The 6,125-nt window shown below is 40.1% G+C and overlaps 1 non-coding gene across 1 annotated transcript; it reads right to left on the minus strand.

The window, feature by feature from the left end:
• Window positions 1–3,237: 3,237 nt before the first annotated feature.
• On the minus strand, window positions 3,238–3,321 carry Trnaa-cgc (transfer RNA alanine (anticodon CGC)). The gene has a single exon. It is a non-coding gene; the product is annotated as a tRNA-Ala (tRNA).
• Window positions 3,322–6,125: the final 2,804 nt, after the last annotated feature.

Consider the following 6,125-nt stretch of genomic DNA (forward strand, 5'->3'; position numbering starts at 1 on the left):
TTTAAACTATTGCCGGTGCTTTCCTCCTCGCCTACCAATATGTTTAAGTATTCTCTTGCTATGGGGCCGTTATCTACCGCAGCGGGTTGATTGCATTCTATTATGATATTCTCATTCTGTTCTGCTGTCATCAATACCGCTTATCGGTCTGATGTATTCTTTGCTGGTGGGCTGTGTTCGCAAGCTATACTTCGTTCATCATAAGAATCAACCTGATGTAAACAAACACAAATGTGATGATTGGTCAGCAGCCGCAGCTCTCGTATACTCGTGTTGTTCCGCTGTTGGAAGTAGGTCAATCTTGTGTGTTAGATATTATTATGTCACTGTAAATGAAACTTTCCGACATTTTGATGTATTAACAGACTCAACGTTTTTCATAATAATACAAATTAGCTACGTAATTTTTATTTCAAGCCGGCCGCTGGTGGCTGAGCAGTTCTACACGCTTCAGTCTGGAACCGCGCGACCGCTATGGTCGCAGGTTCGAATCCTGCCTCGGACATGGATGTGTGTGATGTCCTTAGGTTAGTTAGGTTTAAGTAGTTCTAAGTTATAGGGGACTGATGACCTGAGATGTTAAGTCCCATAGTGCTCAGAGCCATTGTTTTATTTCAAAACTCGTGTACAGTCACAGTCTCTGTAAACGCTACTTTTGCTCTGACTGTCTCACTGTTCATACGTACCGTGAAAATAGATGACACTGTTTCCTGATTCATAGTGAAACACACCCGCGGAACACCGTTAATGGCGAGAAACAAGTTGTTGTTGATATTTTTCACAAGATTACAGAGAAAAATCAGCTTCGACTTTTTTCGAGGAATAGTACATAATAAAAATAAGAAATCGATACCGATTCACAACAAGGTGAAATCGGTAGCGGCACAAATAGGTAATCTGATGTGCTAACGGGCGGCGGCTGGAAACACCGGCACGGTGGCTCAGCGTGTTCAAAATGAGATTAAAAAAAAATAAAAAAAGGTGTGTTAATAAACGAACGTCATGTGACGTCCGCTACGACCAAACACAGCAAACAATAAGGGACAATACGAAAAAAAGTTTTATTGGACCTCCACCCCCTGCGGCTGGACTGTGCGGTTGGTCCCAGGGGAAGTTCGAGTCCTCCATCGGCCATGGGTGTGTGTGTTTGTCCTCAGGATAATTTAGGTTAAGTAGTGTGTAAGGTTAGGGCTGATGACCTTAGCAGTTAAGTCCCATATGATTTCACACACATTTGAACATTTTTTTTTGACGTCCACCCCGAACAAATGCAGCGAACAATAACGAACAAATTGAGATCAGGAAATAAAGAATCTCCTTGTGCCTATTAATTTTCTTTTGTTCGTTTTCCACATGTAAATAATTTATATATGAAATTCATCAGACGTGGTTCTCATTGCAAATACACATTTTTAACTATCGATATTTTATAAAAGATTAATGAAACTAAGAAAAAAAATTACACGGTTAAATTTTTTGGAGGAAAACGAAAAATCAAATACTCTTTGTTGGAATATGCCCATTGTTTTGTAGGACAGATGTGGTCTCACACGAGCCAGTGCGAAAGTATTGTAGAAACACGGAAAACAATAATTTTTACTGGGTCGAGCACACTGTACAAATGAGGCGTTTTTACAGTTGTCACCTTAACATTGTACTCTGAAACCAATAGAACTGATCTGCAGCCAAGTTAAAGGATTTGCAGCGAGAAATAACAAGACATTTAAGCCGCCAAACATACTGTAACTAACGTGTCACGTCACTGCCGAACGATGGTGAAATGAGGAAATGTGGGTTTTTTGGTTGCATGGGATTCTGTTGCTGATGGCCTAGTTGTCGACGTAGCAGTACTGAAATTCATTCCTTGGAGTTCGATAGGAAAGTACATCGGAGATTACCAGACGAATGACTGTAATACGTTCCGTGGCTTCAATATTTAACTACATGGGGAAACCACAGCAGTGCGCTCTTACGTCACGCATAGCTTATTCAGAAAAATTGTTAAAGTCAGGAATCTTCATCACTACTGTTTTTAATTGCAATACTATGTTAGCTAAGATCGAACGCCCAGTCACCTAAGAAGCGTATCGCCTGAGTTTTAATATATACAATTTCCTTCCGTTTAAAAATTATCTGACATTCAAAGCTATGTAGTTCTCTGCTCACATGTTTTTCTTCTTTACTGCAACTGTTCACATTACTGCAGGTTAGTTGGATCACATGCCTAGTCGGTGCTGTCCAAGATAAATGTGCCGGTAAAGCTGTTGCCCCGTATTACCGCTGAATTAATGTGCGCGTAACGCGTAACATGAAACGTATCCTCATTATCGTACTTGACTGTACTCGAGCCAGCTTGGCTTCAGCTCCACGTGAAACGAAATCCAATGAGGTTCCAGCAAACGCGGAAGAATACATAGTGTAAAGTTTACTTGAGGTTTATTCTTCTGATGAACTTGTCTGCCGTGATTCATTCCCGCGCCCACCTGTCGCTTCGCTCGCAGCGGACTGCGGTGCTTCGCAGTCGCTCTCTTGTGTAGTGGAAATGCCCGCGTTAGTTTGGCCCGCAACATACGCAGTCCTCAGTTTTCCGCGTTCTTGATATGATGTTAATTTCGTGATTCAGATCCTTTACCGCGAATCGTTGAAGTACGCAGCCACCTGCCCCTACGTCGGATAGCCATGAATGATGGGACTAAAATCAGCACCAAATCCTCAGAAATACAGTCATAAGATAGGGGTGATGACGGCCTACAAATGCTCGGAAAAACTAGCCTTTGCGTCACTACTGAACGTAATACGTGTGTGAAAATGTTTGAAAAGAACAAAGTGTAGCATAATCTACTGGTATACACAACTTTTACACAGATTATATTATGGACCATTCATAATTCTCAGCTGATTTGACAGAATTTAGAAGATCAGTTTCTTCACTTGCATAATTATAAAACTCTGCTCATCCCATCTGAAGTTACGAGTACACTGTAAGATTCTCTCTACTGCTGATACAGCCAAACGATACTGTTCCTCAGTCCAGTGAGCACCGATAACCGAAACAAATCTTCCAACCTTAGGTTAGGTTAGGTTAGTGTGTTGTTTAACGTCCCGTCGACAACGAGGTCATTAGAGACGGAGCAAAAGCTCGGGTTAGGGAAGGAAATTGGCCGTGTCCTTTCTAAGGAACCATCCCAGCATTTGCCTGAAACTATTTAGGGAAATCACGGAAAACCTAAATCAGGATGGCTGGAGACGGGATTGAACCGTCGTCCTCCCGAATGCGAGTCCAGTGCGCTAACCACTGCGCTACCTCGCTCGGTCCCAACCGTAGAATAATATGCTACAAGTTAAAATATATATTGCCATATATTTAGCAGTTCTGACTTCGGAACCTAGAGCTCTGCATTTCTGAAAAATTCTAGCCATTTGCTCTGGGCAAATAATACTGACTCAATTATTCTCTGAAGCTTTCGAAGCCAGAGAATTCTTCAAATGCACATATTGATCTTTATTTGCTTACTAAACAAACTCAACTAGTGGTGAACAAAACAAAAGAAAACGTCGCTTAAAGGAGCAGCAAAAAATATACCATGATGTTCAGTGGTTTTTCTTCTGACAAGAAAAAAGATTTCAGTTCGTCACAGTTATAAATTTTCTCGTCTGCAGAGTGCTAGCTGTAGAGTGTGATAAAAGTTCTGACCACAAAGTTTTGACCACAACTGACGCGATATCAAGAGGCAAAATGTCTGAAGCAGTTGAAACAGTGTTAAGTAGAACTCTGCTGGACAGCCCACGCCTTCGAAGTTAGTCCCAAATTTCATTTCAAGCGATTGAATATGTTGTTTTCACTTCTACGGTTCAACCCCCGAAATTGGTGTTTCAGTTGCAGCCGTAAAATAAGATTTCAGCGCTGAAATTCATAATCCAGCTTCATCAGTTTAGTATTTATCCCTTCACCTGCATAAAATACTGAACAACTATAGGAAATAATTTCAAGGGTTTGTGATTACCGCCATCAGTTACTAGTGCGTAGAACGGAGTTTCTTTCAAGTTCAAAGTGCTAATGGATACAGTATGAGGAACACGGGTATAGGTGATTTTGCTTTGGGTTTTGTTCTTGTGATACTTTGCTTTTTAGAAATCACAGAATCGGGGTACATTATTGAACACAGTTTCGTCGTGCAGTGAAGTGACTCTAGTGAACTGTGATGTTTTACAGTTCTGTATGCTGTTGTAAATTCAATGGTAGCAATATGTTGATTTATGTCAGATTTTGCACCATGCTCAATTGAAAAATAACAGTGATAAAGTTTGCAGATTGCTTTCCCATCTGTGTTGTCTCTTTTAATGAAAGGCCGTATTTCTGTGTATCCATCACTGAAAAAGATCTTACGTTTCACTCTTGGCATCACAAAACTATGAGAACTCACATACTGCAGTAACACACACAGGCACTGCATCGGTAAACGAATTATGGATCTCAAGTTACTGAATAATATGAGCAAATGAATAATTATTGTTATACGGCGTTGACAACAATCAAATAAACTAGGCACAGTATGAGAAGAAGCCACTGAAAGTTGCTTATAAGTTATATGTTAATATACTAAACCAGTAGAATATAAGTCTTCGATTCTCTTATTAAAAAAGCGGAATATTTAGCGTCCCGACTGAACTTTCCTGGGACACCAGGACAAAAATGGTTCAAATGGCTCTGAGCACTATGGGACTTAACTACTGAGGTCATCAGTCCCCTAGAATTTAGAACTACTTAAACCTAACTAACCTAAGGACATCACACACATCCATGCCCGAGGCAGGATTCGAACCTGCGACCGTAGCGGTCACGCACACCAGGACAAAGAGTGAAAAATCGGGACATTCCCGATTAGTCGGAACATATGCCAGGCACTTGAATATGATTTGCAGAGTATCCATGTCGATGTAGATGGCAATACTAACCCTATCTCGCTGAACCATATTAACGCAAAATCTATCGACATTATTTTGTTCACTGTTATTATGATTATCTCAATTGTTGTTGCTATTCTAGCAATAATCACGATTTTCTCGCCAGTGATCTTCATCAGGCAGAAAGGATTTTATGATTGCTTCCTATGTATCTCTTCAAATCATCTGGAAGCTTCTTGAAAAGGTTCCTTCTAATTTCGTATTGTGATCGTCTACTTCTCAAGTGTGTCAGTTTTCGGTACCACGATTCGCAGACATCTTTCATTGAGATACCGGCCATATTGTCATACAATCTGGCCATTATAAATGATCTCCACAAACAGTCTTGTTTTTGCGATTACCCATATCCTTCAGTACATTATTGCTAAAATTCGATGAAAGACATCCGGCCTGTGTTTAGATTTGTCTCCACCGTTTAGCACCACCTGCTAATGCTCCTGATCTATTAACTATTCAGGAAATCCAATGGGTGCCAACCATGATGTCTTTCGCCAGGATAAAAGCGTTCTTTGCCATCTAATAGTTTTTTATAAGGTATTCTTATCAGTCAAACTACTGGGCTTATTTCTAATTTTCTGTTAAAGGTCACAAATTTTGTCTTGAATTTGCGAAGTGTTTTGATCTCATTCTTGTTCGCAACTCGGTACTTGTTTACCTCGTGCCATATCAGAATCAGATACCGCATTTCGCAAATGTGAGATTTCTTTTCTACACTCGTCACCAATTTTGGTTTTCAGACCAAAAAATGTTTCGTCCACTTTCGTTACTACTGAAGGATCTACCGTTTGTTGGATCTTTATGATTTCTGAATTAAGCCTTTCATCATTGATCTGCCCCTGCGTAGTGGCACCATTAGTATTTGTGTTGTCTATTTCGGTTTTAATGTTCTCCGTTTTATTACTCAAAACGCCAACTTTTTTGTCTACTTTCTTAATCTGTTGACTATTCAAGGCTCCTTGAGTCTTAATGACATCTGCTTGAGTCCTGAGATGATTATTGATGCTACCTGTCTGTGCTTTCATTTGACTCTTAATGCTACTACTTTTTGCTTTAATTTGTCTACATAAAATTTTTTTCAACCTCAAATGTGTCCCTACTGCATCGTTTCGTATTTGCAGCTAACTGCATATATCACCCAATCCATTCACATAACCACTATC

Source organism: Schistocerca serialis, chromosome 3, assembly GCF_023864345.2.
Source record: "Schistocerca serialis cubense isolate TAMUIC-IGC-003099 chromosome 3, iqSchSeri2.2, whole genome shotgun sequence".
Classification (NCBI taxonomy): Eukaryota; Metazoa; Arthropoda; class Insecta; order Orthoptera; family Acrididae; genus Schistocerca; species Schistocerca serialis.